Genomic DNA, 24859 nt, shown 5'->3' on the forward strand with positions numbered 1-24859 from the left:
TATCAGTAGAGAATAAAATACAGTATATTTGATTTGTCAGTGAAAGGATTATTTCTTATACGTGGCATCAACAAGCTCTGGAATGCAATCAAACCTGCTAAAATGTCTCTAAAAAGATAATCTATACTCCACCACCAGAACATCATTTTTTACAGATATCAGTAGTATTATTTTGGAATGGAATCTATTTGAATTTTTAGTGAAAGGATTATTTCTTATACGTGGCACGCAATCAAACAGTCAAAATATCTCTAATACGATATTTTCTCTGCCACTTAATTTTTTTAAGATATGAGAGGTAATCGGAGGGAATAGAATCTATTTGAATTGTCAATCAAAGGATTATTACTAGAGATGAGCAAGCATCAAAATGCTTGGATGCTCGTTACTGGAACTAAGCAATTCCTTATGGTCGAAAGCGCATTTCAAGTAACAAGTATAATAGATGTCAATGTGAAATCCGAGCATTTTTCCTGAAGATCCTACAAAGTGATTAGGGGAACAGTGAAAATGTTGAAATGGAGTGCTGAATGGAATGAAAACAGGATGGGGAAGACCCCTGAAAGTATCTATGACTCCCAGATCGCTGCTGAAAATAAAGGTTTCACACTTTTACTTCACTTTAAGGACTGACAATAAATCATTAAAAATCAACAAGAAATTGGAGTCTACATGAAAAAAAGGTAAGAAACATTCTTTCCTATATAATGACTTTTATATAAGGGAGAATGTGAACATATTTTTTAACAAAACCATAATTTAAGTAAAGCTAAGTCTAAATTTTTATTAAAAAATTGAAAATGTCTGTGTAATTTATGAAGGAAGCAAGAACTGCCAAAAATGTGATGTAGGAGGGACTCAGATACACCCTGTATTAGACATAAAGGAGGGCCTCATACACTGCTCAAATTGTCATGCAGTGTTATTCTGAGACTCATAAAGACATAGCAACAACTAGCGGGCCTCATTCAAATATTGTGAGCAGAGTATAGTTGTGGTACTCCAACAGTCATAATGGTTCTGCACGTGAAAAGCCTGCCAAAAAATTACAAGCAGAGTCACCATACACCCTTGAAGGCACTAACTGTTTTACCTCATTCGAATATTGTGAGCAAAGTATAGTTGTGGAATTCCTACACTCATAAAAGTTCTGCACAGTAAAAAGGCTGCCAAAAATTACAAGGGTCATCTATAGACCCTTGAAGGCTACAACTGGATGGCCTCATTTCTTAAAATATTAAGAAAGTGTACACCTGTAGCAGGTTAATTTTTGTTTTATTTTAAACCAATGAAATTTCACACAAAGCAAATTCTACATTTTTACAAAAATATTTTGTGAATTGTATCAGGCCAAATGGTTTTTAAAAATTTTAAGTTACATTGATTTTACACAAAATATATTAAACTGTATGCATGAATCATTAAATCCATAAAAAAATTTACGCTTTTTTAAAGTTTAATATACAAGTGAAATGTAACAAGAACTGCATTACTGTGCATGGATGAATCATTGAATCCATAAAAAGTTTTGGAAGGTCTTTTGTGAGTTTAATCTACCAGCAAAATGTAACAAGAACCTCGTTACAGTTTATGGATAAATCCTTGAAACCCAAAAAAGTTTTAAAGGCTTCTTTTTAGAGTTTAATATGCCAGCAAAATGCAACAAGAACTGAGTTACCCTGTATGGATGAATTCTCTAATCCCTAAAAAATTTTGGAATCTTTTTTTGAGTTTAATATAGTAGTAAAATGTAACAAGAACCACGTAACAGTGTATCGATGAATTATTGAATTCATAAAACATTTTGGAAGAGTTTGTTTGAGTTTAATATACCAGTGAAATGTAACAAGACCCGAGTTACAGTGTATGAATGAATAATTGAATCCATAAAAAGTTTTTAAATTTTTTTTAGTTTAATATACCAGCGAAATGCAATAAGAATCATGTTACAGTGATTTTCAAGCTTTTTTTTGGATTTTTATATGACAAAATGTAACAGAAAGCACGTAACACAGTATAAATTAGTAATTGAATCCAGAAAAATTTTTCCCTGCTTTTTTGTAGTGTTATATATACCAGCAAAATGTACCACAGATCACAAAATACAGTATGGATCAATAATTGAATTCAGACAAATTTCTCACAGCTTTTTTGTAGTGTTATATATACCATCAAAATGTACCACAGAGCATGGAATACTGTATAGTTCAGTAATTGAATCCTGACATTTTTTTACACCGTAATATAACAATAACCACATTAAACTGTGTGGAAGAATAATATAATTCAGAAAAAGTTTTTGAACGTAAATATTTTGAAAATGTTGTTATTGTACTTCTACACTCATAATGGCTTTGCAGATAATGCAAAGGCAGGTAAAAATTAAAGGAGGGTAATCCGGTCATCCATAGACTCCTGAAAGGTAACACCTAGCAGGCCTCATTGAAATATTTTTAAAGTGTAGTTGCTATAGTCCTACACTGATAAAGGCTTTACACAAATGGCTAAGGCAGGAAAACATTATATGGAGCATCTTCCATACAACCTTGAAGGTACCAATTGTAGTGCCTGATAAGAAAACATTAACAAAGTGTAGTTGATACACTCCTACAATCATAAAGGCTTTGCACAAAGTACAGGAAAATATTATAAGGAGGGTCATCCCTACAACCTTGAAGGCAAGAAGTGTAGTGCCTGACAAAGAACATTAAAAAAATGTAGTTGATGTATTCCTACAATCATAAAGTCTTTGCACAAAGTGCTAAGGCAGGAAAACATTATAAGGAGAGTTATCCATTCAACATTGATGACACCAAGTGCAGTGGTTGATAAAGAACAATAACAAAGTTTAGTTGAGGTAATCCTACACTTATAAAGGCTCTGCACAAAGTGCAAACCCAGGAAAAAATTATAAGAAGGGTCATCCATACACCCTTGAAAGCAAAAACTGGAGGTCCTCAATCAAATATTGAATATTAAAAATACTTTTTGTGCTGCTATTATTAGGTGGTGTGGAAAAGTCGGGGATAATCCAGGCTTTGTTCAATTTTTATCAGAGTGAACCTGTCAGGATTCTCTGTTGACAAGCGAAATCACCTGTCTGTTGCAACATTCCCGACGACTTTAAAAACTTTCTCAGACAAGACGCTAGCGGCAGGGCAGCACAACACTTCCAAGGCATAGAGGGACCAGCTTTGAGACCCAATAGTAGAAGGTTGCAGAGTAATTAGGGAGTATGCTAGTTTGGCCAGCCAGGTATTGCTTGACCACCTTTAAAACATTTCCCTCTTTGTCAAAAATACCCAGTCATCAGGCATTGGGCCCTGGGATGGTGTCATGAAATTGGCCCAGATCTTTGACAGTGTACCCCTACTTTTGCTGTGTGTCTCCCTTTCCGCTCCTCCTAGGTTGTGTATGGAGGAAACTTGCCCCCTGCTGCTAGAATTTCTGATGGGAATTTTTTCAACATATTTTCAAGAATGGCCTTCTGGAATAGCAATATTTTAGAAGACCTCTCTACCTCAGGATGAAAAGTTCCCTTGTAGAGTGGGTCTAGCAGGGTGAACAACCAGTACTCTTTTTTGGCCAAGATAAATATAACACGTGGCTCAAAGGAAAAGCAGCTGTGCATAAAGTCGACCATATGTTCCAAGCTCCCTACAAAAAATATTTCCTTGTCTCCACCATGATGATGACTTTTCACCTCCTTCTCTTCCTCCTCATTCACCATCTTAGCCTATACACATAAAAGAAATAAGACGAAGGTTGTGTGGGTACTAGACTATGGTGCGCTAGACAACAGCTCCTGTATCCCCTTCTTCTCAGCCTCCAACTCCTCATTGTAACCCTATACATGCTATGCAGATGAGATGAGCCTGGGCTGGGTAGTTTCTCCCTTTCTCATGTCTTCCTCCATATTAAGCTGATCCGCATGCAAAGCTTCATGTTAAATTGTGAGCAGTGACTGTTTAAGTAAACATGGAAGCAGGATTTTTGCGCTGACTATGGCATTATCGCCACTCACCAACTTTGTTGAGTCCTCAAAGTAAATTCATGTCCACTCTTTAGTTTTTATGTGCAGAGGCTGACCTGAATACCGATGGGCATGTTGGATTTGGTACTCAACAGCTGATCTCTGTTGCTCATAAAGCCTTGCCAGTATGTGCAGTATGGAGTTCCAGGGAGTGGGCACATCTCACACCAGTTGGTGAGCTGGTAATTGCAAGCGCTGCTGCAGCACTGCCAGAGTGGTGGCAGATGTAGCTGACTTTTGGAAATGAGCGCTGACGCTGCATACCTTGACCAGAAGCTCTTGCAAATCTGGGTATGGTTTAAGAAACCACTGAACTACCAAGTTGAAACCATATGCCAAGCATAGTATGAATATGAGCTTGTCAAGCTTCACAGCTGCCGCAAGGTTATGGCAATTATCACATATGACCATGGCAGGTTTAAAGTTCAGCTGCAAAAGCCACAGATCTGTCTGGTAGATCCATATTCAGAGCCCTTAATTGCCGTAAGAGCACAATCACCTTTCATGTGAATCCATTTTGGAACTTACACCCCTCTGGGAATTTATCTACTGGTGTAGTGACAATTTTAACTTGATTGGCATTTTCCAGAAACACGCTAATCAATATGATTCTTGCACACTTAGATGAAATCACTGAGAGATGTAGTTTGTAAAATGAAATTAATTATGGGGTTTAAGCTGTTCTGGCAGCTCAGGTGTTCTGCAAATGTGAGATGGCATTTTCAAAATTTTGGCCAAAATTTCTCAGAATCACTGGGACAAGTTATTATCTCATATATTGGCACTAGTCAGAATTGTAAACTTTGGCCTGGCCATAAACATGAAACCGGCTTCTGGGTGAAAGGGGTTAAAACTGCATAGCCATTTTTAAACTGAATATTGGATCTTTATTGGGAATATAGTACCAATAGTGCAGATCTACCAACTTTTTTGCACAATTTGATTACCATGCGGATCTTCCAACTAGAAAGACTGCTTTCTGAAGTGCAAACCTTTGTTATGGGTCATACAATCTGTTAAGATGAGCAGTTACTGTACCATATCTTCCAATCTTCCATTGATTTATCAGTAAGAACACTATTGTGACTGTATTGCTAGTCAGCCAGTACCAACCTTTCCTAGTTCCAGCAAAATGAATGAAATTCCTGAAATCTCATGCACACATTGCTTATTTTTTCAGTGCATATTTGAATCTGCAACACATCCATTCTTTCAACATTTTTCACCTATTCCAACAAATGGAGAGAAAAACGCATCAAAATGCTTGCAAAAAAAGTCAAAAGGATAAAAACGGCAAAAACAAGCTTATCTTATGCTGCATTTTTTTCTGCCAACACATGAGCATTTGCAGCAGAAATGTATGCATAAAATACTTAGTGTCTACATAGCCTAATAATGTCATTCAAAGCAAGAAATCAAAAAGCAGAAGAAAGAACATCAGTAAATCTTATCCAATAAAGTGTTGCTTAATTTGTAAATAGCCTTTGACAATCTCTTAGAAAATACTATTCTTCATTTAGATGAAACAATTAATGAGCTTGTATCTGAGACAATGTGCTCAAATACATTTTTTTAAATTTATCTTTTAGTCAACTAAAGCTTTAACAAGAATTTTCCAAAAATTCAATAACGAGTAATGTGTTATCTTTGCCTGTGGGATAAGCAAATCGACAGACACTAACTATTGAGACAATTTCACAGCAAGTAGTCACCATAACCAGTGTATTAAAGCAACACTAATACCTTTGAACACATTATGAAATGTTTCCAAGACATTTGATGCCAATAAAAACATTCAAAATGAAGATAAACTTTTTTTTTATATAGCTACCATATGGAAAAAAATTTACTTCATAACAGCTAAACGTTTTTCTTTTATTAGATAGGCTTTTTGACGTTTATGTCGGCTTTAGTTCATATAGGGTTTGATTTATGTACCTCTTTTAAAAATTATAAATCATTTTCTTATCTGTAATGTGAATAAAAATGTTAGAATTCTGCTTTATGTTTAAGTTTAGACATTTATAAATATAAATCAATTCATGTTTTTACTAAACCAAGTCTTAACCTTTTTTCTCAATGCAACTTCTAAGGAGAGATGAGTGGATTAATCTCCAGAGGATCAACTTCATCAAATTTTCAGAAATTCACAAACCTCTGTGAATTTGAATACTTTTCAATTTGATTCACAAGGATAAAATAAGCCCCACACCATTTCACTCGCTGCCAAAGACTGAGAGAGCAGGCAGATGGGACTTTTACAAAAATTATAAAAGTTGAGGCCTGGTCAAGGTGAGTAGTTTTAGGATTTTACACTGAAGAGGTAGGAAAGCAGAGCACACAGCTATGTAATTCCACATAGGAAAAGAAAAAGGTCTAATCTTATTGTAGTGCACTACAACAGTGCTGAATCACATTGACAAAAATTCAAGTGATAAAGGAAGGCTCAGAACCTTCATAGTCACTCATTGCTACTGAGTGTATAGTACCTTAACAACATATTTTATTATTGTTCCCACACTGCAAACAAGAAGATAAGTTTAATATCCCTCTGCTTAAGTTTGCTATGAAACAAAAATCCTGAAACCAAGGCTTGAGTGTCACAGAAAATCTGCTGCCTGTGTTGTTGTAATAGTCTGCTAATCAGCCCGTACATCCCTTCCAAATACAGTAGCCTGTTGTATGTGCTTGCTTTTGGGATGTGAACTTACTAAGTTTTTCCAGTCCTGTCTTTTCTTTTTGCAAAGGTCTGGAGTAGAGTTGAGCGAAACGGGTTGAACAAATTGAAACGAAACCCGACCTTAGCGTGAGGTCGGCCACAAGGTCGGCGACTTTAGCGCCAAAGTCACGTTTCAAAAGATGCTTTAGCGCCCTTTTTCAGCCAATCTGGAAGAATGGACACTGTGGGCAACGTGATGACATAGGCAGCGGTCACCACCATCTTGGAGAAGGGCATGCAAGTGATTGGCTTGCTTTGTGGGGCATCACAGGGGGTATAAAAGGGCGTGCACACCGACCGCCATGTTACTCATGCTGATCTCAGAATAGGGAGAGCTGCTGCTGCTGATTCTGTAGGGAGAGCGTTAGGGAGGCAAAAAGAAAAAAAAACTGCTTCTGCTGATAGCGCTTTTCACTGTAGTTACTGTGCAGTGAAAGGTGAAGATTTTTGCTTTTGTGCAGCAGCGCTGGTGGTGATTAGCCTGCCTTTTAAGGCTAGCTTCATTGCTGTGTGCACACTGGTGTTCAAACTGCTTTTTTAAAAGCAATCCAAATTGTATTATTTTGTCCTGGTGAGGTAGTGAGCGTTCATTTTTTCACACACCGTACAGCGGTGTACGCTCCTCACACAGTACCGTGTAACGGCTGTTATCACGGCCAAATTGAAGCTATATACGTGTCTGACTCTGTTTGTCCGTTCTTACAGACCTACACCTTATAGTTTTGTCCGTTTTTCAAACAGTTTAGTATATTTGCTGTTTGATTACATTCAAAACTAGAGAGAGACAGCGTGTGTCAGTCCGTATACAAAAACACGGAGCTTGAAAATTTTACATACACCGTACAGCGGTGTACGTGTACGCTCCTCTCTCAGTACCGTGTAACGGCTGTTATCACAGCCAAATTGAAGCTATATACGTGTGTGAATCTGTAAGGAAAAGCCGAGGAGTTTGTCCATTCTTACAGACCTACACTCTAGGGAGATTCCAATTCTGCCCAATTCTATATACACCTTGTAGTTTGTCAAACACTAGGCAATTTCTGCCTGTCACATTGTGGTGTAATATACAAAGGGCCTGACAGAATCCAACTGTGTCCTGAAGTGTAGAGAGATTTCAATTCTCACCTGTCCTCTATACACCTTTCTAAGACCATCCAGAATCTGCCTGTCACATTGCGGTGTAATATAAACAGGCCTGACAGTATCCAAGTATGTCCTGAAGTCTAGAGAGATTCCAATTCTCAACAGTCCTCTATACATCTTTCTAAGACCATCCAGAATCTGACTGTCACATTGCAGTGTAATATAAACAGGGCCTGACAGTATCCAAGTGTGTCCTGAAGTCTAGAAGGATTCCAATTCTCAACAGTCCTCTATACACCTTTCTAAGACCATCCAGAATCTGCCTGTCACATTGCGGTGTAATATAAACAGGCCCTGACAGTATCCAACTGTGTCCTGAAGTCTAGAGAGATTCCAATTCTCCCCACTACTATATACACCTTGTACCTTGTTTTACAGGACCATAGAGTTGTTGTTTTTTGGGGGATATTTTCCCCAAAAATGAGGTAGTATGGTGGAAGAGCCATGGAAGTGTGCAGGGGTTGGCAGCTGGTAATGATGGTGTTGGTGGTGGATCTGCTGGTAGTGGCAAAAGCAAAATAGCACCTAATGCAGGAGTTGTTGAGCCTGCGTCATCGTCTGCCTCTACAAGGCCTCGAAGGCTCCCTTTTCTGGGAGTAGGTAAACCGCTTTTAAAGCCGGAGCTCCAAAGAGCAAGTTTTGGCTTACATTGCTGACTCAGCCTCCAGCTCTATCACCTCCTCTTCTGAAATTTTAAAAAATAAAAGCACTGAGTCGTCATTGGAGGCTCATGGTCATGAACCACAACTTTCCTTGTGTCCTTCACCCCAACCAAAATCGAAGGATGCAGCAGGCCACACTACAGATTACTCCATGGAGCTGTTTGCACATACCATGCCTGGGTTATCAAGTCAAATCGTGAATTACCCAGGCTAAGATGATTCTGACATGGAGTGCACTGATGCACAGCCACTGATAGATGATTCTGCTGGCACATTCACTCAGACAACTACATTGTCCTCGCAGTGTACTGAGCCAGAATCTGACCCTGATGAAACTCAGGTGCCCCTTCCCGCATACTATACCACCATATACGGTGACACAGAGGAAGGTGCACATGACATTGAAGAGGAGGTGATGGGTGACCCAGTTGTTGATCCAGATTGGCATCCATTGGGGGAAGAGGGTGCCGCTGCCAATAACTCAGAAGAGGAGGAGGAGCATCCGCAGCGGGCATTGACATCGCAACAGTTGTTATCTGGCAGGCCCGGAGCAGTCCAAAAACAGGTTTCAATAACCAAAAGAGTTGCAGGACAGCTTGGCCAGACGGTCAAAATAGCACAGCGTGCATGGCCTCAAAATGTCTTCCCTAGTAGGAAGAGTGCAGTGTGGCACTTTTTTGAACAAAATCCTAATGATCAGGTAAAGGTTATCTGTAAGAAGTGCGCAAAGACCTTTAGCCGAGGGAAAAATCTGAGAAATTTGAATACCAGTTGCATGCTAAGACATTTAACCACCATGCACTTGCAAGCATGGACGGACTACCAAAACTCACGTAACACATGTGCAACTGCTCCCAAAGAAGGTAGTCAGCAACACTACATTGTTTCCCCCACTGTAAGCCCACCGGTTAGCACACCCCAAGCAGCAAATGTTGAGTTGTCGTCACAAGGGCAAATCAGTCAGGGAATCACACTGTTATTGCAACGAAAGACTGAATCTAGGCCATCAGAAAGAACACCAACTCCATCACCATCATCAAACCTCTCTCCATCCGCCATGTCCATCGCTAGTTCCACCATATGCAGCTCTCAAGTCCAGCTCACCCTACCAGAGACTATGAGTAGGACAAGAAAGTACTCATCCTCTCATCTGCGTACACTGGGTTTGAACGCCCACATTGCCAAACTAATCTCGTTAGAGATGATGCCCTATCGCTTGGTTGAAAGTGCAGCTTTCCGCGAACTCATGGCCTACGAAGTACCATGCTATGACCTACCCAGTCGCCACTTCTTTTCTCGCAAAGCCATCCCAGCCCTCCACCTTCATGTGAAAGACCGCATTGTCCATGTACTCAAGCAATCAGTGAGTGGAAAGGTGCACCTCACAACTGATGCATGGTCCAGTAGGCATGGCCAGGGCCGTTACGTGTCCATCACTGCGCACTGGGTTAATGTGGTGGATGCAGGGTCCACAGGGGATAGCGGTGGTGGGACAGTGCTGCCTAGCCCACGGTATAGGAAACAGTTGGCTTTAGGCGTCCTCCTCCTCCAGAAGTGAAAGCTCGTCCACACAGCGCAGTCACATGAGCACTCCATCCGCAGCTGCCAGTGTTGCACACGAGGTGTCCTCCTATCGATCAGCTAGTGGAAAGCATCAGCAGGCTGTGTTGAAGATGATGAGTTTGGGCGACAGACACACCGCGGAGGTACTGGCCGACTACTTTCAGCGACAAACTGAGTCATGGCTGGGCAGTCTACATCTTGAGGCAGGCAAGGTAGTTAGTGATAACGGCCGGAATTTTGTGGCAGCCATAGCTGTTGTGAGTTCATTTTCCCCTTCGTCACTGGGGTCTGGGGAACTCCCTATTCTGGTAAAGGAAGGTAATGAGCCTGATTATCAGGCACCTGAGTCTAATGAGGATGACTGGCTGAGTGGAGTCACGGACTGGATATAAGGCTGCCGACGCCCTTCTGCCCTGCGGGTGATTTCTCTGTGGACTTCTAGGACACCAGTCTGATTCCTGCTCCTCTCACGCTAAGTTTTCTGTTTTGCCTGTTAGCTTTTGGTTTTGTTTTTTGTTTTCCTTGCTTTTCAGTATTCTGCCATTCCCTGCTGGGGTGAGCTGAATCTCCTTTTGCCTGTAGCTCTGTCTTCAGTATATTCCTGAGTACTGACATAGCTTTTTTGAAGCCTAGCGTCTTCAGGGCCTTTTTCACTGTCAGTCTGTTGGCTCTTATTTTCATAGGGTTTTTCACGGATTGCAGACAGCAGCCTTCCTGTCCTTTTCTATCTAGTTAGCCTGGGCCCCTCTTTGCTCTGTCTATCTTTCTGTCTGTGTTAGTATTTTCATCTTGCTTCACCGTCATTATATGTTGGGGCTGCCTATTGCTTTGGGGTCTGCTCTGGGGCAGTTTAGATTTCCCCTTTCTTTCTTTAGGCCTATTTAATTCTCCGGCTGTGATCGAGGGGTCTAGGGCATCGTAGGAACCCCCCACGGCTACTGCTAGTTGTGATGATAGGTTCAGGGGTCTTCAATCCGATAGCTGCCAACTTCTCTGGTTTTCTGGACTTAGCTAGCATTTCTGTTTTTTGCCTCCTACGGTGACTCAATCATAACACATAGCCCTTTCAAAACTCAGACACATACCTTGCTTGGCTCACACCTTGAATCTGGTGGTGCAGTGCTTCCTCAATAATTATCTGGAGTTAACAAGCCTGCTCCAGAAGGTCCGAAGACTGTGCTCGCACATCCGCCGGTCCACTCCAGTAGTATGCAGAAGCTGCAGCGATTACTCCACCTTCCCAAGCACCACCTAATTATCGACTTTGCAACAAGGTGGAACTCCACCCTGCACATGGTTGAGCGGCTGTGCGAACAGAGGCAAGCCGTAATACATTTGTGGGAGGATACACGGGCAGGCACTTTGAGTGCAGACAAGGAGTTGACAGGTGTGCAATGGTCTAAGCTGAAAGACCTCTGTAAAGTCCTTCAGTGTTTTGAGGAATGCACACGGCTGGTAAGCGCAGACAATGCCATCATAAGCATGAGCATCCCACTTATGCGTCTGCTCATGCAAACTTTGACGCACATTAAGGAGCAGGTGTCTGCAGCCGAGGTTGATGAGGAGGAAGAGGAGGAGGGAAGCCTTGATGACAGTCAGCCATTGTCTGCTCCGGGACCTCTCCTGGACGAGGTGGAGGAAGAAGAGGAAGAGGAGGAGGAGGATGATGATGGAGATGATTATTTAGGGGAGGAGGATGCTTCTCATGGGGCAAGAGAAAATGTTGGCGTGGCAAGGTCTGGTACAGGCTTTGTGCGTGACTGGAGGGATGTGAATTTGCCAGAAAGTGCTCCTCCAACCAGCACTCGCAGTGCATCATTGACACCGGGAACATTGGCCCACATGTGAGATTATGCCTTGCAGATCCTAAAAAGGGACCCCCGCATTGCCAAAATGATGAACGATGACGACTACTGGTTGGCCAGCATCCTGGATCCACGCTATAGGGGCAAATTCCAAAACATCATGCCACAGGAGAACCTTGACCTAATATTGGCTAACAAACAAGCAACTCTGGTAAACCGGTTGGTTGAGGCATTCCCAGCACACAGCAGCAGTGATGGTTCTCACACGAGCCATAGGGGCTGGGGCCAACTTGGAAGAGGTGTTGGTGGTGCACACATCAGAAGTTACGATGGAGACAGGGGTTTCATGACCACGTTGTGGACTGATTTTTCAAGTCCCGCTCACACGACTGGTAACACTGCAACGATTGAAAGTGACAGAAGAAAGCACTTGTCAACTATGGTTACAAACCAATTCTCGCCCCATATCGACGTTCTACCTCACAGGTCATTCCCATTTGACTATTGGGCCGCTAAACTGGACGCCTGGCCTGAATTGGCACAATATGCCTTACAGGAGCTCGCTTGCCCAGCTGCAAGTGTGCTATTGGAAAGAGTCTTCAGTGCTGCTGGATCAATCCTCACAGAAAAAAGGACCCGTCTGTCAACCCAAAATGTGGATGATCTAACCTTCATTAAAATGAACCATGCATGGGTTTCCAAGGATTTTGTCACACCTTACTCTGATGACACATAGGTTGCCAGAAAAATGGCTTTCTTTGGTACTCCTCTTCCTGGGACTTGACCAATTTTGCCTTTAGCAGCAGGTGAATGTCCCACATCAACATATGCCATTTTGTAAACCTCCCTAACTGGGCTGCCTCCTCCCCCCATGGCCGGGGTCACCACTTAGCGCACGCAACCGTGCGAGTGCCGTTGCCCTGGACAGGTGGGTGGGCTGACTCTTGGGCGCGGGCACTGGCACAGGGTCCCTCACAGTGCAATCAAGTGTCTCTGACGGTGTGGGTGCACACCCACCGTCAGACACACCGCCATACTATGAGGGGCCCAGTGCCAGTACCGACGCCCACGAGTGTGCCCCCCTTGCTTGGGCAGGGCCCCATCATTTGCAATGTTTACCTCTCCCTGCTCATCCGCTGTGTAGTCTGGGCTGTCAAATCCTTCACTGAGATTGCCACTACAAATTTGGTGAACTGATAGAAGATGATGGTTAAGACGTAGCTATGCTCTGTCCCGCTGGCCGGGATCTAGCTTCAGATGATCAACGGCTTCCATTTCTTATGGACGTCGACTCGCAATAAGATGCAGTAGTGGTTTGTCATCAGCTTTCACAGTTTTCCTACCCACAGACGTGTGACATTCCAGCGCACATTTTTAAATGTGCCCTCTCATGCCAATCCAATTGAATCGCCTATGGCCTGTGGCTTCTGTGTTTTGCACTCCAAAGTTACGTGACAGATCATGATAGGCAGTGAGCACCATGTTTACATCTCTCCCTGTGATCAAAATTGAATGGATATGAGTAACGGCGATGGGATCAACGGTACTGCGATACAGCAACACTTTCTTCACAAAGAAAGGTTTTTGCTGTCTCCACACACTAATTAATTGAGGGTCAGCATCACCTCTGAGAATTGTGATGGAAGTTTTTCCCATGAATAGTAATTCCTAGATTTCTGCAATCACTAGTCTTTATGTCAGTAATTGTATGCATCTCATTTCCTATTGCGGAGAGTCTGGACTGTCTTACTGAGACAGAAATATAAATGAAGATTAAAAAATACCACCAAAAGTGTATACTGGTGTACGCTTCAAATACATTTCCTTTTTTTGACTTTTTAGATTGTTGTCTAATCCATACTGAGAACGCGGACATTTTAAATGTTTAAACTATGCTATATATACCTGCTATCCAGTGATAATGTACCCTTTCTCAACTTTGTACAATCTGGTCAAATCCATACTGGGCCTAAGAACGTCTGAGCCTGCCTCCTGATCTATACACATAGATTTTTAATGTGTAAACTATGCTATACATTCCTGTTATCCAGTGATACGGTAACCTTTGTCACCTTTGTTCAATCATGTCAAATCCATACTGGGCCTGAGAACGTCTGAGCCTGCCTCCTGATCCATAGACATAGGTTTTTAATGTGTAAACTATGCTATACATACCTGTTATCCAGTGATACGGTACCCTTTCTCACCTTTGTCCAATCACGTCTAATCCATACTGGGCCTGAGACCGTCTGAGCCTGCCTCCTGATCTATGCACATAGGTCTTTAATGTGTAATCTATGCTACATATATACGTGTTGTCCGGTGAAACTGTACCCTTTATCAACTTTCTAGAATCTTGTCGAATCCATACTGGGCCTGAGAACGGCTGCCGAGCTGTTAAGCAAGCTACAGCACCTGTGGTTTGGACACGTAATGTTTTGCTTTTTTTCTGGAATGCCGGTTAGGCCTAATTTAGGAATTGTTGACCTGCACTTACTGGGAAATCATCGTTCGCGGGGAATAATTGGAATCACAGATCCCCATCACTAACGGTGTTCAGCGGGTTATCAGTACCTGTAAGCGACAAAAGCTGGTCCTTTCAGTGTAGCGCCCCTGCAGCCCCGGATATGTAAGGCCATGATAGACCTGATATTGCTCGATCACGCGTGCCAGAGCCTCGCGCATCCCTCTAGTAATCTTGATGCGTACCGCGGGGCATGCCCGAGTCTCGCTCATTAACGGAATAAACCTGACAAATCGCTAGCACAACTACAAACGGACATCCCACACCACACACAGAATCAACAAAGCTTTCAATGTGTGCATCTTTTCTTGAGGTGGCATGGTAGTGGTTTCCTGGGTGGGGTCCAATGAAGCCGCAGGCTCCACTCCTGGTGGTGCTCTTTTGGACATTCCTTTAAGGTTCAGCTTTGCAATCATACTGTCCCCGGAAAGCAAACACTTTGCCTTCATGGACGCTGTTTGGATGTTCGTGGGAATAACGCCGCCCGATCATCAGTTGGCATAATTTATTGGTGGGAAGTCCGACGGTATATGATCATGTTCGATTTCATTTTTTTTTCTTTTTTGGTTTGTTTTTTACATTTTTAGTCCAGCCTTTCTTGACTTTCTTAAGGGCATGACAAGCCTATATCTCTGTCTCCTCCACCTCCTCCTTTTACTCCTCCACCTCTTTTCTAAATGTAGTTGCCCTTTTCCATATGTTATTTTTGTCTTCTGAGCATTTTGTCGGCTTTGAGACACCATTTAAGGTGTTTTGTAATTGTTTTCTATGTGTTTGTATGTGTTTGTGCTTGCCTGCCATTGTTTTCAATGTGGTTCGACGAACATTTGACGAACTTCCCTCCTGTGCGACAAACCAAAACACTAGCGGGGTGGCTCAACACTACTCCTGATATATAGACGTACATTGTTAATGTTTAAACTATGCTATATACCTGCTATCTGCTGATACCGTACACTTTGTCTACTTTTTATATTCTTGTGTAATCCATACTGAGCCTGTGAGCGTCTCTGTGTGACTGATGGAATATATATGGAGATTGACAATTATCCTTTGACTGAATAGAGCTGTACGCTTCTGATACAGTGCCATATATCTGATGTTATTTTGTATCTATTTTGTGCTAAATTTGGAAGTTTGGTGGAAGAGGCCGCGGACGTGGGCGTGGGGGGGCAAGCTGGTGCTGATGGTGGTGGTGCATCTTCTGGTAGTGGTAAAAGCACAATAGCAGCTAAGGCAGGAGGTGTTGAGCCTGCGTCATGGTCTGACTCCGGAATGCCTGCAAGGCTACCTTTACTGGGAGTAGGTTAACCGCTTTTAAAGCCGGAGCATGAGGAACTGGTTTGGGCTTACATTGCCGAAACAGACTCCAGCAAATATGCCCTCCTCTTCTGAAGTTTCAAAAAATGCAAGCACTGAGTCGTCAAGTGATGGCTCCTGGTCAGGAAGAACCCCTTTCCTTGCATCCTGCACCCCCACTCAAAGTGAATGATGCAGCAGGCCACACTTCACATTAGTCCATGTAGCTCTTTCTATCTTACCATGCCTGGGTTATCAAGTCAAATCGTGAATTCCCCAGTCCAAGATGAATCTGACATGGAGTGTGGGTGGCCAGCCAGGGCAGTGGGGTTAATCGGTACCGGGCCGATGTCTCACAGGGATGTGTCACGGTGGTGGTGACCCGTTCTATGGCCCTGGGCGTCCATGCAAAGGGGCGAATTACGTTTATAGGTGAATGATACGTGACGCCACCTGTGGTTTCTGATTAGATTGACCAGCGCTGCAGTGTCGCTTCTGTGGGACAGATGTTGTGGTGCAGGTAAGATGTAGAAGCCCTGCACAGGTAGGGCCATTGTCGCAGGGCAGATGAAAGAGTTGGTAGATGGTGTGCAATGCATGATGTAGCAGAGCCATGCGCCAGGCGCAGGAGAAAGAGGACAGACACAGTCGTGCAGTTCCTTTACCTGGACTTGGTAAATGCCGTCCAGGACTCAGAGTACAGATGGAGAAGGAGTTGGTCAGCCTGGAAGCCAATTTTGAATTCTCTCTCTGCAGATAGGTAGTGTGGCCTCCGTTCTAGCGCTTATCTTAGGTACTCGCAGTGCTGAGTTCAATGAAGTTCCCCCTGTTGACTCTCTCTTAGAACTTTCTCGCATGGCAGGCAGCCGTAGCCTTTTCCTTCTGGCTCCCACACGTCGCTGCTGGGGCCTCCGAGCCTTAGTTGGGTACAGAGCATTTACAGCTGCTACTTCCTCCGTTTTCTGCTGCAGGAACGTCAGTGTCCCTACAAACTCGGAGACTGGAATCCAGACCATGCGCTCCAGCTAGGAGTGAGCCTTAACTCTGCTCATCCTCTAGCTCCCCTTCTCACATCCAGACACTTCCCCTTCCCTTCACAGACTGCCCTAACTTACCTCCTCCCGACCACAGAGAGCAGCTCCTCAGCAGTCAGGTTCAGAGGTCTCCCTGCTGGCCTGGAGTGGGAAATGTGTTGTGTGTTGGTTGAACTGCTAGAGAGATCCTTTGTTGCTCCCAGGTATGACATCACACTGAAAAAGATAAATTTCAGCTCACCTCTTGTAAGTTTGTAAGAACTATTGAAAAGCTCTGAGCGCGGACACGTCTCTGCCAGGACGTATAATGACTCCAAGAAAAGGAAGAAAGGTCCAGCTCCAGAAATTTAAAATCCAGGATTTTTATTGTATCATGTTTAAAATACTTAGACTCTGAGTCTAAGAGCATTTGTGCTTGAAACGCGTACAGAGACCTGGAGAATATCCCCATGTGGTGAACTTTGTTGTCGTTACTTGATCACAAGCAGCCATGAATGTATTTTAAACATGATACAATAAAAATCCTGGATTTTAAATTTCTGGAGCTGGACTTTTCTTCCTTTTCTTGATGACATCACACTCCCTAGGAGGAAGGTAATGCCACTGTGGTGACCGTACTCCTGGGGGCGCCACAAGTGCACTGATGCCCAGCCACTGCTAGATGATTCTGCTGGTAAATTGACCCAGACCACTACATTCCCCTCGCACTCTACACAGCCAGAATCTGACCCTGATGAAACTCAGGTTACCCTTCCCATATACTGTACCACCTTACACGGTGACAAAGAGGAAGGTGCAGAAGAAAATGCAGGTTCGGCCCACCTGCCATTAGACACACTGCCGTACTATGAGGGGCCCTGTGATGGACAGCTTAACCATCCAATCGAAGGCTGGGGCATGCTGAGCTGTCAGTGTGTTAAGTGACAGTCCAGCCGCCCAATCAGGGCCAGGGCATGCAGGGTTCCCTCTATGTGACTCCTGTTCAGAAGGATTACCTGGCTATTTAGCTGGCTCTCTGCTTCCAATTACTGCCAGTTATAGCTTATACTCAGTGATGTCTCCATGCCTTGTGTTCCTGTGCTTAATTCCAGCTTTATTGTTACCTGACGTTTGACCTTGTTTCTGACAATCTGTATTCCTAGCCCCTCTGTCTTAAGCCACTACATTCCTGGAATCCTGACATCAGGCAGTGACCTGACTACACCTTTGTCTTACCCTTTTGTTTATGATGAGCTCTCTTGGCATCTGGTCCTGGATTTCTTTACTACCCAGTCTAATGGCTTGCCTGGGAGTAGTGACTTGTGTCATGGTAGTTTTTCTTTAAATGTAGAAAAAAATAACACCTCCAGACTAGAGATGAGTGACTTTGCCTTTTTTCGGGTCGAGTCGGGTTTCATGAAACCCGACTTTCGCAAAAGTCGGGTCGAACAAAATCGGCCGATTATCGTGAAAAGTCGAAGGCCGGCTGAAACACGAAACCCAATGCAAGTCAATGGGGAAGCAAAGTCGGCAGGGAGTAGAGGACAGGAAACACACCTACAGTGCCCTTTTGAATGCCAAAAACATCAGTTCTGATTACTGAAGCATTTCAACCTTAATTTACTTCATAATACTAGTTACGCACTGAAAAATGGGGGTTATTTGGCTAAATTTGTTGGGGGGTAGGGTTGGCTCCAGGTTTTCATGTGCCCTGGGCCAAAGAGCGCCCCTTTAACACATACCACAACTCCTATGGCCGGGGTCACACTGGCGAGGAATACGGCCGAGTGAAAGGCGCTAAAAGCACGCATTAGACACGGACCAATGATTCTCTATGGGGTCCCTCGCACCAGCCGTATATTTCTCATCCGTATTCTACGCTCTGTGCCAATTGCAGCATGCAGCGATTGTCAGCGTACTACGGCCGTAGTACGCCAATGCAAGTCTATGGGTGCGCAAAAAATACGGATTACACACAGACCACACATGTGACTTGCGAGAAATACGCACCCGGTGTCTTTTAGCAAAGCCGGCAATTCAGTGCGCTATACAGTAAACTCACACTGACAGTTTTAATAAAGAAACGAAAGAATAGATATAGACACATAGAATGCACATATATACACTCACTGGCCACTTTATTAGGTACACCTGTCCAACTGTGTGTTAAGACTTAATTTCTAATCAGCCAATCACATGGCGGCAACTCAGTGCATTTAGGCATGTAGACATGGTCAAGACAATCTCCTGCAGTTCAAACCGAGCATCAGTATGGGGAAGAAAGGTGATTTGAGTGCCTTTGAACGTGGCATGATTGTTGGTGCCAGAAGGGCTGGTCTGAGTATTTCAGAAACTGCTGATCTACTGGGATTTTCACGCACAACCATCTCTAGGGTTTACAGAGAATGGTCCGAAAAATAAAAAAAATCCAGTGAGCGGCAGTTCTGTGGCCGGAAATGCCTTGTTGATGCCAGAGGTCAGAGGAGAATGGGCAGACTGGTTCGAGCTGATAGAAAGGCAACAGTGACTCAAATTGCCACCCGTTACAACCAAGGTAGGCAGAAGAGCATCTCTGAACGCACAGTGCGTCGAACTTTGAGGCAGATGGGCTACAGCAGCAGAAGACCACACTGGGTACCACTCCTCTCAGCTAAGAACAGGAAACTGAGGCTACAATTTGCACAAGCTCATCGAAATTGGACAGTAGAAGATTGGAAAAACGTTGCCTGGTCTGATGAGTCTCGATTTCTGCTGCGACATTCGGATGGTAGGGTCAGAATTTGGCGTAAACAACATGAAAGCATGGATCCATCCTGCCTTGTATCAACGGTTCAGGCTGGTGGTGGTGGTGTCATGGTGTGGGGAATTTTTTCTTGGCACTCTTTGGGCCCCTTGGTACCAATTGAGCATCGTTGCAACACCACAGCCTACCTGAGTATTGTTGCTGACCATGTCCATCCCTTTATGACCACAATGTACCCAACATCTGATGGCTACTTTCAGCAGGATAATGCGCCATGTCATAAAGCTCGAATCATCTCAGATTGGTTTCTTGAACATGACAATGAGTTCACTGTACTCAAATGGCCTCCTCAGTCACCAGATCTCAATCCAATAGAGCATCTTTGGGATGTGGTGGAACGGGAGATTCGCATCAGGGATGTGCAGCCGACAAATCTGCGCCAACTGTGTGATGCCATCATGTCAATATGGTCCAAAATCTCTGAGGAATGCTTCCAGCACCTTGTTGAATCTCTGCCACGAAGAATTGAGGCAGTTCTGAAGGCAAAAGGGGGTCCAACCCCTTACTAGCATGGTGTACCTAATAAAGTGGCCAGTGAGTGTATATACACTTGTCAGGAAATGCCGAAGACGTCATGGCGGTGGAGCAGGGAGAGGTAAGTATTTCAACTTTGCAAGTGCTGTGAACCTGAGCAAGCAGGGGGGGCCCACTCGTTGTCGACGGCAGTGGCACAGGGCCCCTCTGAAAGTACGACGGTGTGTGGCGGTGTGTCTGATGGCGGGTGGGGGTGGGTGGGGGTGGGTGGGGGTGAGTGGGGGTGGGTGGGCCCTCCCCCCGGGTGGGCCCTCCCACCGGCAGAGACACTTTTGTGTACTATGAGGGGCCCTGTGCCAGTGCTGTCACCCATGAGTATGCCCCCCCACCAGCTCAAGGAACCTGCACTTTCATCTGCACCTTCCTCTTTGTCACTGTGTAAGGTGGTATAGTATGCGGGAAGGGGAACCTGAGTTTCCTCTGGGTCAGATTCTGGCTGTGTAGAGTGTGAGGGGAATGTAGTTGTCTGGGTCAATGTACCAGCAGAATCATCTAGCAGTGGCTGGGCATCAGTGCACTTGTGGCGTCCCCAGGAGTACGGTCGCCACAGTGGCATTACCTTCCTCCTAGGGAGTGTGATGTCATGCTTGGGAACAACGAAGGATCTCTCTAGCAGTTCAACCAACACACAACACATTTCCCACTCGACGCCAGCAGGGAGACCTCTGAACATGACTGCTGAGGAGCTGCTCTCTGTGGTCGGGAGGAGGTAAGTTAGGCCATTCTGTGCAGGGAAGAGGAAGTGTGTGGACGTGAGAAGGAGAGCTGGAGGATGAGCAGAGTTAAGGCTCTCTCCTAGCTGGAGTGCATGGTCTGGATTCCGGTCTCCGAGTTTGTAGGGACACTGACGTTCCTGCAGCAGAATCCGGAGGAAGTAGCAGCTGTAAATGCTCTGTACCCAACTGAGGCTTGGAGGCCCCAGCATCGACGTGTGTGAGCCAGAAGGAAAAGGCTACGGCTGCCAGCCATATGAGAAAGTTCCAAAAGAGAGTCAACAGGGGGAACTTCATTGAACTCAGCACTGCGAGTACCTCAGATAAGCACTAGAATGGAGGCCACACTACCTATCTGCAGAGAGAGAAATCCAAATTGGCTTCAGGCTGACCAACTCCTTCTCCATCTGTACTCTGAGTCCTGGACAGCACCTACCAAGTACAGGTAAAGGAACTGCACGACTGTGTCTGTCATCTTTCTCCTGTGCCTGGCGCACGGCTCTGCTACATCCTGCATTGCACACCATCTCCCAACTCTTACATCTGCCCTGCGACTACAGCCCTACCTGTGCAGGTCTTCTACATCTTAGCTGCACCACAACATCTGTCCCACAGAAGCGACACTGCAGCGCTGGTCAATCTAATCAGAAACCACAGGTGGCGTCACGTATCATTCACCTATAAGCATAATTCACCCCTTTGCATGGACGCCCAGGGCCACGGAACGGGTCACCACCACCATGACACATCCCTGTGAGACACCGGCCCGGTACCGATTAACCCCACTGCTCTGGCTTGCCACCCACACTCCATGTCAGATTCATCTTGGACTGGGGAATTCACGATTTGACTTGATATCCCAGGCATGGTATGATAGAAAGAGCTACATGGACTAATGTGAAGTGTGGCCTGCTGCCTCATTCAGTTTGGGTGGGGGTGCAGGACACAAGGAAAGGGGTTCTTCCTGACCAGGAGCCATCACTTGACGACTCAGTGCTTGCATTTTTTGAAACTTCAGAAGAGGCGGGCATATTTGATGGAGTCTGTTTCGGCAATGTAAGCCAAAACCAGTTCCTCATGCTCCGCCTTTAAAAGCGGTTAACCTACTCCCAGAAAAGGTATCATTCCAGGCGTTCCGGAGCCAGACCATGACGCAGGCTCAACACCTCCTGCCTTAGCTGCTATTGTGCTTTTGCCACTACCAGCAGATGCACCGCCACCATCATCACCAGCTGGCCCCCCCGCGCCCACGTCTGCGGCCTCTTCCACCAAACTTCAAAATTTTGCACAAAATAGACACAAAATAACATCAGATATATGGCACTGTATCAGAAATATACAGCTCTATTCAGTCAAAGGATAATTGTCAATCTCCATATATATTCCATCAGTCACACAGAGATGCTCACAGGCTCAGTATGGATTACACAAGAATATAAAAATGCCGACAAAGTGTACAGTATCATCAGATAGCAGGTATATATAGCATAGTTTAAACATTAACAATGTACGTCTATATATCAGGAGTAGTGTTGAGCCACCACGCTAGTGTTTTGTTTCGTCACACAGGAGGCAAGTTCGTCGAATGTTCGTCGAACCCCATTGAAAACAATGGCAGGCAAACAAAAACACATACAAACACATAGAAAACAATTACAAAACACCTTAAAAGGTGTCTCAAAGCAGAGAAAATGCTCAGAAGACAAAAATTACATAAGGAAAAGGGCAACTACATTTAGAAAAGAGGTGGAGGAGTAAAAGGAGGAGGTGGAGGAGACACAGATATAGGCTTGTCATTCCCTTATAAAGTCAAGAAAGGCTGGAATAAAAATGTAAAATACCAACCAAGAAAAAAAAATTCTGAAATCGAACACGATCATATACCGTCGGACTTCCCACCAATAAATTATGCCAACTGGCGATCGGGCGGCGTTATTCTCACGAACCTCCAAGCAGCGTCCATGAAGGCAAAGTGTTTGCTTTCCTGGGGCAGTATGATTGCAAAGTTGAACCTTAAAGGAATGTCCGAAAGGGCACCACCAGGAGTGGAGCCTGAGGCTTAATTGGACTCCACCCGTGAAACCACAACCATGCCACCTCAAGAAAAGATGCACATATTGAAAGCTTTGTCGATTGTGTGTGTGGTGTGGTATGTCCGTTTGTAGTTGTGCTAGCAATTTGTCAGCTTTATTCCGTTAACGAACGAGACTCCGGCATGCCCCCGCGGTATGCGTCAAGCTTACTAGAGGGATACGCGAGGCTCTGGCACTATCATGGTCTATCATGGCGTTACATGTTCGGGGCTGCATGCGCGCTACACTGAAAGGACCAGCTTTTGTCGCTTACAGGTGCAGATAACCAGCAGAACACCGTTAGTGATGGGGATCTGTGATTCCAATTATTCCCCGCGAACGATGATTTCCCAGCAAGTGCAGGTCAACAGCAATTCCTGAATTAGGTCTAACTGGCATTCCTGAAAAAATGCAAAAAATTACGTGTCCAAACCACAGTTGCTGTAGCTTGCTTAACAGCTCGGCAGCCATTCTCAGGCCCAGTATGGATTCGACAAGATTCTAGAAAGTTGATAAAGGGTACAGTTTCACCGGGTAACACGTATATATGTAGCATAGTTTACACATTAAAAACCTATGTCTATATATCAGGAGGCAGGCTCAGGCCCAGTATGGATTAGACGAGATTGGACAAAGGTGAGAAAGGGTACCGTATCACTGGATAACAGGTATGTATAGCATAGTTTACACATTAAAAACGTAGGTCTATATAACAGGAGGCAGGCTCAGACGATCTCAGGCCCAGTATGGATTAGACGTGATTGGACAAAGGTGAGAAAGGGTAACGTATCACCGGATTACAGGTATGTATAGCATAGTTTACACATTAAAAACCTATGTCTAGAGATCAGGAGGCAGGCTCAGACGGTCTCAGGCCCAGTATGGATTTGACCAGCTTGTACAAAGTTGAGAAAGGGTACATTATCACTGGATAGCAGGTATATATTGCATAGCTTAAATATTTAAAATCTACATGTTCTCAGTATGGATTAGACAACAATCTAGAAAGTAGAAAAAAGGAAATGTATTTGAAGCGTACACCAGTATACACTTTTGGTGGTATTTTTAAATCTTCATATATATTTCTGTCTCAGTAAGACAGTCCAGACTCTCCGCAATAGGAAATGAGATGCATACAATTACGGACATAAATTCTAGTGATTGCAGAAATCTAGGAATTCATATTCATGGGATAAATTTCCATCACAATTCTCAGAAGCGATGCAGACCCTCTATTAATTAGTGTGTGGAGACAGCGAAATCCTTTCTTTGTGAAGAAAGTGTTGCTGTATTGCAGTACCGTTGATCCCATCGCCATTACTCATATCCATATAATTTTGATCACAGGGAGAGATGTAAACATGGTGCTCACTGCCTATCATGCTCTGTCACGTAACTTTGGAGTGCAAAAGATAGAAGCCACAGGCCGTAGGCGATTCATTTAGATTGGCATGAGAGGGTACATTTAAAAATGTGCGCTGGAATGTCACACGTCTGTGGGTAGGAAAACTGTGAAAGCTGATGAGAAACCACCACTGCATCTTATTGTGAGTCGACGTCCATAAGAAATGGAAGCCATTGATCATCTGAAGCTAGATCCCGGCCAGCGGGACAGGGCATAGCTACGTCTTAACCATCATCTTCTATCAGTTCACCAAATTTGTAGTGGCAGTCCCAGAGAAGGATTTGACAGCCCAGACTACACAGCGGAGGAGCAGGGAGAGGTAAACATTGCAAATGCTGGGGCCCTGCCCAAGCAAGGGGGCTCGCTCGTGGGCGTCGGTACTGGCACTGGGCCCCTCATAGTACGGCGGTGTGTCTGACGGCGGGTGTGCACCCCCACCGTCAGAGACACTTGATTGCACTATGAGGGACCCTGTGCCAGTGCTCGCGCCCAAGAGTTGACCCACCCACCTGTCCAGGGCAACGGCACTAGCACGGTTGCGTGCGCTAGGAGGTGACCCCGGCCATGGGGG

This window comes from Dendrobates tinctorius, unplaced genomic scaffold (assembly GCF_039654945.1).
Source record: "Dendrobates tinctorius isolate UK_male_01 unplaced genomic scaffold, ASM3965494v1 ptg000024l, whole genome shotgun sequence".
NCBI lineage: Eukaryota > Metazoa > Chordata > Amphibia > Anura > Dendrobatidae > Dendrobates > Dendrobates tinctorius.